This window comes from Taudactylus pleione, unplaced genomic scaffold (assembly GCF_031769625.1).
Source record: "Taudactylus pleione unplaced genomic scaffold, aTauple2 ptg000967l, whole genome shotgun sequence".
NCBI classification, from domain to species: Eukaryota; Metazoa; Chordata; class Amphibia; order Anura; family Myobatrachidae; genus Taudactylus; species Taudactylus pleione.
In genome coordinates, this window is record NW_028285368.1 from 6722501 (window position 1) to 6730000 (window position 7500).

Consider the following 7500-nt stretch of genomic DNA (forward strand, 5'->3'; position numbering starts at 1 on the left):
ACAGCCAAACCCCACTGGACATGCCCAATCTCGTCTGCTCTTGGAAGCTATGCAGTGTTGGGCCTGGTTAGTACTTGGATGGGAGACCACCTGGGAATACCAGGAGCTGTAGATAATTTTATACTGCCATAACATTCTTTTCTGTTACATTTTACATTTCATTTTTAAACTTATCAATGAATTTACTTGAGTTAAGAAGTAAAAGAGGTCCAAAGTTAATGTTTTTGAGCAAGTACAGCCAAACCACACTGGACATGCCCAATCTCATCTGATCTTGGAAGCTGTGCAGTGTTGGGCCTGGTTAGTACTTGGATGGGAGACCACCTGGGAATACCAGGTGCTGTAGGTAATTTTATACTGACATAACATTCTTTTCTATTACATTTTACATTTAATTTTTTCAACTTATCAATGAATTTCCTTGAGTTAAGAAGTAAAAGAGGTCTAAAGTTAATGTTTTTGAGCACCTACAGCCAAACCACACTGGACATTCCCAATCTCGTCTGATCTTGGAAGCTATGCAGTATTGGGCCTGATTAGTACTTGGATGGGAGACCACCTGGGAATACCAGGTGCTGTAGGTAATTTTTTACTGCCATAACATTCTTTTCTATTACATTTTACATTAAATTTTTTCAACTTATCAATGAATTTACTTGAGTTAAGAAGTAATAGAGGTCTAAAGTTAATGTTTTTGAGCACCTACAGCCAAACCACAGTGGACATGCCCAAACTCGTCTGATCTTGGAAGCTATGCAGTGTTGGGCCTGGTTAGTACTTGGATGGGAGAACACCTGGGAATACCAGGTGCTGTAGGTAATTTTATACTGCCATGACTTTCTTTTCTATTACATTTTACATTTAATTTTTTTAACTTATCAATGAATTTACTTGAGTTAAGAAGTAATAGAGGTCTAAAGTTAATGTTTTTGAGCACCTACAGCCAAACCACACTGGACATGCCCAATCTCGTCTGATCTTGGAAGCTATGCAGTGTTGGGCCTGGTTAGTATTTGGATGGGAGACCACCTGGGAATACCAGGAGCTGTAGGTAATTTTATACTGCCATAACATTCTTTTCTATTACATTTTACATTTAATTTTTTCAACTTATCAATGAATTTACTTGACTAAAGAAGTAAAAGAGGTCTAAAGTTAATGTTTTTGAGCACCTACAGCCAAACCACACTGGATATGCCCAATCTCGTCTGCTCTTGGAAGCTATGCAGTGTTGGGCTTGGTTAGTACTTGGATGGGAGACCACCTGGGAATACCAGATGCTGTAGGTAATTATATACTGACATAACATTCTTTTCTATTACATTTTACATTTAATTTTTTCAACTTATCAATGAATTTACTTGAGTTAAGAAGTAAAAGAGGTCTAAAGTTAATGTTTTTGAGCACCTACAGCCAAACCAAACTGGACATGCCTAATCTCGTCTGATCTTGGAAGCTATGCAGTATTGGGCCTGTTTAGTACTTGGATGGGAGACCAACTGGGAATACCAGGTGCTGTAGGCAATTTTATACTGCCATAACATTCATTTCTATTACATTTTACAATTAATTTTTTCAACTTATCAATGAATTTACTTGAGTTAAGAAGTAAAAGAGGTCTAAAGTTAATGTTTTTGAGCTCCTATAGCCAAACCACACTGGACATGCCCAATTTTGTCTGATCTTGGAAGCTATGCAGTGTTGGGCCTGGTTAGTACTTGGATGGGAGACCACCTGGGAATACCAGGTGCTGTAGGTAATTTTATACTGCCATGACATTCTTTTCTATTACATTTTACATTTAATTTTTTCAACTTATCAATGAATTTACTTGAGTTAAGAAGTAAAAGAGGTCTAAAGTTAAAGTTTTTGAGCACCTACAGCCAAACCACACTGGACATGCCCAATCTCATCTGATCTTAGAAGCTGTGCAGTGTTGGGCTTGGTTAGTACTTGGATGGGAGACCACCTGGGATTACCAGATGCTGTAGGTAATTTTATACTGACATAACATTCTTTTCTATTACATTTTACATTTAATTTTTTCAACTTATCAATGAATTTACTTGAGTTAAGAAGTAAAAGAGGTCTAAAGTTAATGTTTTTGAGCACCTACAGCCAAACCCCACTGGACATGCCCAATCTCGTCTGCTCTTGGAAGCTATGCAGTGTTGGGCCTGGTTAGTACTTGGATGGGAGACCACCTGGGAATACCAGGAGCTGTAGATAATTTTATACTGCCATAACATTCTTTTCTGTTACATTTTACATTTCATTTTTAAACTTATCAATGAATTTACTTGAGTTAAGAAGTAAAAGAGGTCTAAAGTTAATGTTTTTGAGCACCTACAGCCAAACCACACTGGACATGCCCAATCTCATCTGATCTTGGAAGCTGTGCAGTGTTGAGCCTGGTTAGTACTTGGATGGGAGACCACCTGGGAATACCAGGTGCTGTAGGTAATTTTATACTGACATAACATTCTTTTCTATTACATTTTACATTTAATTTTTCCAACTTATCAATGAATTTCCTTGAGTTAAGAAGTAAAAGAGGTCTAAAGTTAATGTTTTTGAGCACCTACAGCCAAACCACACTGGATATGCCCAATCTCGTCTGATCTTGGAAGCTATGCAGTATTGGGCCTGATTAGTACTTGGATGGGAGACCACCTGGGAATACCAGGTGCTGTAGGTAATTTTTTACTGCCATAACATTCTTTTCTATTACATTTTACATTAAATTTTTTCAACTTATCAATGAATTTACTTGAGTTAAGAAGTAATAGAGGTCTAAAGTTAATGTTTTTGAGCACCTACAGCCAAACCACACTGGACATGCCCAATCTCGTCTGATCTTGGAAGCTATGCAGTGTTGGGCCTGGTTAGTATTTGGATGGGAGACCACCTGGGAATACCAGGTGCTGTAGGTAATTTTATACTGCCATGACTTTCTTTTCTATTACATTTTACATTTAATTTTTTCAACTTATCAATGAATTTACTTGAGTTAAGAAGTAATAGAGGTCTAAAGTTAATGTTTTTGAGCACCTACAGCCAAACCACACAGGACATGCCCAATCTCGTCTGATCTTGGAAGCTATGCAGTGTTGGGCCTGGTTAGTATTTGGATGGGAGACCACCTGGGAATACCAGGAGCTGTAGGTAATTTTATACTGCCATAACATTCTTTTCTATTACATTTTACATTTAATTTTTTCAACTTATCAATGAATTTACTTGACTAAAGAAGAAAAAGAGGTCTAAAGTTAATGTTTTTGAGCACCTACAGCCAAACCACACTGGATATGCCCAATCTCATCTGCTCTTGGAATCTATGCAGTGTTGGGCTTGGTTAGTACTTGGATGGGAGACCACCTGGGAATACCAGATGCTGTAGGTAATTTTATACTGACATAACATTCTTTTCTATTACATTTTACATTTAATTTTTTCAACTTATCAATGAATTTACTTGAGTTAAGAAGTAAAAGAGGTCTAAAGTTAATGTTTTTGAGCACCTACAGCCAAACCAAACTGGACATGCCTAATCTCATCTGATCTTGGAAGCTATGCAGTATTGGGCCTGGTTAGTACTTGGATGGGAGACCACCTGGGAATACCAGGTGCTGTAGGCAATTTTATACTGCCATAACATTCTTTTCTATTACATTTTACAATTAATTTTTTCAACTTATCAATGAATTTACTTGAGTTAAGAAGTAAAAGAGGTCTAAAGTTAATGTTTTTGAGCTCTTATAGCCAAACCACACTGGACATGCCCAATTTTGTCTGATCTTGGAAGCTATGCAGTGTTGGGCCTGGTTAGTACTTGGATGGGAGACCACCTGGGAATACCAGGTGCTGTAGGTAATTTTATACTGCCATGACATTCTTTTCTATTACATTTTACATTTAATTTTTTCAACTTATCAATGAATTTACTTGAGTTAAGAAGTAAAAGAGGTCTAAAGTTAAAGTTTTTGAGCACCTACAGCCAAACCACACTGGACATGCCCAATCTCATCTGATCTTAGAAGCTGTGCAGTGTTGGGCTTGGTTAGTACTTGGATGGGAGACCACCTGGGATTACCAGATGCTGCAAGTAATTTTATACTGACATAACATTCTTTTCTATTACATTTTACATTTAATTTTTTCAACTTATCAATGAATTTACTTGAATTAAGAAGTAAAAGAGGTCTAAAGTTAATGTTTTTGAGCACCTACAGCCAAACCACCCTGGACATGCCCAATCTCATCTGATCTTGGAAGCTATTCAGTTTTGGGCCTGGTTAGTACTTGGATGGGAGACCACCTGGGAATACCAGGTGCTGTAGGTAATTTTATACTGCCATAACATTCTTTTCTATTACATTTTAAAATAAATTTTTTAAACTTATCAATGAATTTACTTGAGTTAAGAAGTAATAGAGGTCTAAAGTTAATGTTTTTGAGCATCTACAGCCAAACCACACTGGACATGCCCAATCTCATTTGATCTTGGAAGCTATGCAGTGTTGGGCCTGGTTAGTACTTGGATGGGAGACCACCTGGGAATACCAGGTGCTGTAGGTAATTTTATACTGCCATAACATTCTTTTCTATTACATTTTACATTTAATTTTTTCAACTTGTCAATGAATTTACTTGAGTTAAGAAGTAAAAGAGGTCTAAAGTTAATGTTTTTGAGCACCTACAGCCAAACCCCACTGGACATGCCCAATCTCGTCTGCTCTTGGAAGCTATGCAGTGTTGGGCCTGGTTAGTACTTGGATGGGAGACCACCTGGGAATACCAGGTGCTGTAGGTAATTTTTTTCAGCCATAACATTCTTTTCTATTACATTTTACATTAAATTTTTTCAACTTATCAATGAATTTACTTGAGTTAAGAAGTAAAAGAGGTCTTAATTAATGTTTTTGAGAACCTACAGCCAAACCACACTAGACTTGCCCAATCTCATTTGATCTTGGAAGCTATGCAGTGTTGGGCCTGGTTAGTATTTGGATGGGAGACCACCTGATAATACCAGGAGCTGTAGGTAATTTTATACTGCCATAACATTCTTTTCTGTTACATTTTACATTTAATTTTTAAACTTATCAATGAATTTACTTGAGTTAAGAAGTAAAAGAGGTCTAAATTTAAAGTTTTTGAGCACCTACAGCCAAACCACATTGGACATGCCCAATCTCATCTGATCTTGGAAGCTGTGCAGTGTTGGGTTTGGTTAGTACTTACATGGGAGACCACCTGGGAATACCAGATGCTGTAGGTAATTTTATACTGACATAACATTCTTTTCTATTACATTTTACATTTAATTTTTTCAACTTATCAATAGAATGTACTTGAGTTAAGAAGTAAAAGAGGTCTAAAGTTAATGTTTTTGAGCACCTACAGCCAAACCACACTGGACATGCCCAATCTCGTCTGATCTTGGAAGCTATTCAGTGTTGGGCCTGGTTAGAACTTGGATGGGAGACCACCTGAGCATACCAGGTGCTGTAGGTAATTTTATACTGCCATAACATTCTTTTCTATTACATTTTATATTTAGTTTTTTCAACTTATCAATGAATTTACTTGAGTAAAGAAGTAAAAGAGGTCTAAAGTTAATGTTTTTGAACACCTACGGCCGAACCACTCTGGGCATGCCCAATCTCGTCTGATCTTGGAAGCTATGCAGTGTTGGGTCTGGTTAGTACTTGGATGGGAGACCACCTGGTAATACCTGGAGCTGTAGGTAATTTTATACTGCCATAACATTCTTTTCTGTTACATTTTACATTTCATTTTTAAACTTATCAATGAATTTACTTGAGTTAAGAAGTAAAAGAGGTCTAAAGTTAAAGTTTTTGAGCACCTACAGCCAAACCACACTGGACATGCCCAATCTCGTCTGATCTTGGAAACTATGCAGTGTTGGGCCAGGTTAGTACTTGGATGGGAGACCACCTGGGAATACCAGGTGCTGTATGTAATTTTATTCAGCCATAACATTCTTTTCTATTACATTTTACATTTAATTTTTTCAACTTATCAATGAATTTACTTGAGTTAAGAAGTAATAGAGGTCTAAAGTTAATGTTTTTGAGCACTTACAGCCCAACCACACTGGACATGCCCAATCTTGTCTGATCTTGGAAGCTATGCAGTGTTGGGCCTGGTTAGTACTTGGATGGGTCACCACCTGGGAATACCAGGAGCTGTAGGTAATTTTATACTGCCATAACATTCTTTTCTATTACATTTTACATTTCATTTTTTCAACTTATCAATGAATTTACTTGAGTAAAGAAGTAAAAGAGGTCTAAAGTTAATGTTTTTGAGCACCTACAGCCAAACCACACTGGATATGCCCAATCTCGTCTGCTCTTGGAAGCTATGCAGTGTTGGGCTTGGTTAGTACTTGGATGGGAGACCACCTGGGAATACCAGATGCTGTAGGTAATTTTATACTGACATAACATTCTATTCTATTACATTTTACATTTAATTTTTTCAACTTATCAATGAATTTACTTGAGTTAAGAAGTAAAAGAGGTCTAAAGTTAATGTGTTTGAGCTCCTATAGCTAAACCACACTGGAAGAGGCCCAATTTCGTCTGATCTTGGAAGCTATGCAGTGTTGGGCCTGGTTAGTACTTGGATGGGAGACCACCTGGGAATACCAGGTGCTGTAGGTAATTTTATACTGCCATGACATTCTTTTCTATTACATTTTACATTTAATTTTTTCAACTTATCAATGAATTTACTTGAGTTAAGAAGTAAAAGAGGTCTAAAGTTAAAGTTTTTGAGCACCTACAGCCAAACCACACTGGACGTGCCCAATCTCATCTGATCTTAGAAGCTGTGCAGTGTTGGGCTTGGTTAGTACTTGGATGGGAGACCACCTGGGATTACCAGATGCTGTAGGTAATTTTATACTGACATAACATTCTTTTCTATTACATTTTACATTTAATTTTTTCAACTTATCAATGAATTTACTTGAGTTAAGAAGTAAAAGAGGTCTAAAGTTAATGTTTTTGAGCACCTACAGCCAAACCCCACTGGACATGCCCAATCTCGTCTGCTCTTGGAAGCTATGCAGTGTTGGGCCTGGTTAGTACTTGGATGGGAGGCCACCTGGGAATACCAGGAGCTGTAGATAATTTTATACTGCCATAACATTCTTTTCTGTTACATTTTACATTTCATTTTTAAACTTATCAATGAATTTACTTGAGTTAAGAAGTAAAAGAGGTCTAAAGTTAAAGTTTTTGAGCACCTACAGCCAAACCACACTGCACATGCCCAATCTCATCTGATCTTGGAAGCTGTGCAGTGTTGGGCCTGGTTATTACTTGGATGGGAGACCACCTGGGAATACCAGGTGCTGTAGGTAATTTTATACTGACATAACATTCTTTTCTATTACATTTTACATTTAATTTTTTCAACTTATCAATGAATTTCCTTGAGTTAAGAAGTAAAAGAGGTCTAAAGTTA

At 37.1% G+C, this 7500-nt stretch overlaps 1 non-coding gene and 30 pseudogenes across 1 annotated transcript; all 31 read left to right on the forward strand.

Moving 5' to 3' along the window:
- Positions 1-115, forward strand: part of LOC148459642 (5S ribosomal RNA) — a 119-nt pseudogene extending 4 nt beyond the window's left edge.
- Positions 116-230: 115 nt separating this feature from the next.
- On the forward strand, positions 231-349 carry LOC148459643 (5S ribosomal RNA; annotated as a pseudogene).
- A 116-nt stretch (positions 350-465) lies between these two features.
- LOC148459644 (5S ribosomal RNA) lies at positions 466-584 on the forward strand (annotated as a pseudogene).
- Positions 585-700: 116 nt separating this feature from the next.
- Positions 701-819, forward strand: LOC148459645 (5S ribosomal RNA; annotated as a pseudogene).
- Positions 820-935: 116 nt separating this feature from the next.
- On the forward strand, positions 936-1054 carry LOC148459646 (5S ribosomal RNA; annotated as a pseudogene).
- Positions 1055-1170: 116 nt separating this feature from the next.
- Positions 1171-1289, forward strand: LOC148459647 (5S ribosomal RNA; annotated as a pseudogene).
- A 116-nt stretch (positions 1290-1405) lies between these two features.
- On the forward strand, positions 1406-1524 carry LOC148459648 (5S ribosomal RNA; annotated as a pseudogene).
- A 116-nt stretch (positions 1525-1640) lies between these two features.
- On the forward strand, positions 1641-1759 carry LOC148459649 (5S ribosomal RNA; annotated as a pseudogene).
- A 116-nt stretch (positions 1760-1875) lies between these two features.
- On the forward strand, positions 1876-1994 carry LOC148459650 (5S ribosomal RNA; annotated as a pseudogene).
- Positions 1995-2110: 116 nt separating this feature from the next.
- On the forward strand, positions 2111-2229 carry LOC148459651 (5S ribosomal RNA; annotated as a pseudogene).
- A 115-nt stretch (positions 2230-2344) lies between these two features.
- On the forward strand, positions 2345-2463 carry LOC148459652 (5S ribosomal RNA; annotated as a pseudogene).
- A 116-nt stretch (positions 2464-2579) lies between these two features.
- Positions 2580-2698, forward strand: LOC148459653 (5S ribosomal RNA; annotated as a pseudogene).
- A 116-nt stretch (positions 2699-2814) lies between these two features.
- LOC148459654 (5S ribosomal RNA) lies at positions 2815-2933 on the forward strand (annotated as a pseudogene).
- A 116-nt stretch (positions 2934-3049) lies between these two features.
- LOC148459655 (5S ribosomal RNA) lies at positions 3050-3168 on the forward strand (annotated as a pseudogene).
- Positions 3169-3284: 116 nt separating this feature from the next.
- Positions 3285-3403, forward strand: LOC148459656 (5S ribosomal RNA; annotated as a pseudogene).
- Positions 3404-3519: 116 nt separating this feature from the next.
- LOC148459657 (5S ribosomal RNA) lies at positions 3520-3638 on the forward strand (annotated as a pseudogene).
- Positions 3639-3754: 116 nt separating this feature from the next.
- Positions 3755-3873, forward strand: LOC148459658 (5S ribosomal RNA; annotated as a pseudogene).
- Positions 3874-4224: 351 nt separating this feature from the next.
- Positions 4225-4343, forward strand: LOC148459659 (5S ribosomal RNA; annotated as a pseudogene).
- Positions 4344-4459: 116 nt separating this feature from the next.
- Positions 4460-4578, forward strand: LOC148459660 (5S ribosomal RNA). The gene has a single exon (XR_015873909.1). It is a non-coding gene; the product is annotated as a 5S ribosomal RNA (ribosomal RNA).
- Positions 4579-4694: 116 nt separating this feature from the next.
- Positions 4695-4813, forward strand: LOC148459661 (5S ribosomal RNA; annotated as a pseudogene).
- A 115-nt stretch (positions 4814-4928) lies between these two features.
- LOC148459662 (5S ribosomal RNA) lies at positions 4929-5047 on the forward strand (annotated as a pseudogene).
- A 115-nt stretch (positions 5048-5162) lies between these two features.
- LOC148459663 (5S ribosomal RNA) lies at positions 5163-5281 on the forward strand (annotated as a pseudogene).
- Positions 5282-5398: 117 nt separating this feature from the next.
- On the forward strand, positions 5399-5517 carry LOC148459664 (5S ribosomal RNA; annotated as a pseudogene).
- A 116-nt stretch (positions 5518-5633) lies between these two features.
- LOC148459665 (5S ribosomal RNA) lies at positions 5634-5752 on the forward strand (annotated as a pseudogene).
- A 115-nt stretch (positions 5753-5867) lies between these two features.
- On the forward strand, positions 5868-5986 carry LOC148459666 (5S ribosomal RNA; annotated as a pseudogene).
- A 116-nt stretch (positions 5987-6102) lies between these two features.
- On the forward strand, positions 6103-6221 carry LOC148459667 (5S ribosomal RNA; annotated as a pseudogene).
- Positions 6222-6337: 116 nt separating this feature from the next.
- On the forward strand, positions 6338-6456 carry LOC148459668 (5S ribosomal RNA; annotated as a pseudogene).
- Positions 6457-6572: 116 nt separating this feature from the next.
- On the forward strand, positions 6573-6692 carry LOC148459669 (5S ribosomal RNA; annotated as a pseudogene).
- Positions 6693-6808: 116 nt separating this feature from the next.
- Positions 6809-6927, forward strand: LOC148459670 (5S ribosomal RNA; annotated as a pseudogene).
- Positions 6928-7043: 116 nt separating this feature from the next.
- LOC148459671 (5S ribosomal RNA) lies at positions 7044-7162 on the forward strand (annotated as a pseudogene).
- Positions 7163-7277: 115 nt separating this feature from the next.
- LOC148459672 (5S ribosomal RNA) lies at positions 7278-7396 on the forward strand (annotated as a pseudogene).
- The last annotated feature ends 104 nt before the right edge of the window (positions 7397-7500 follow it).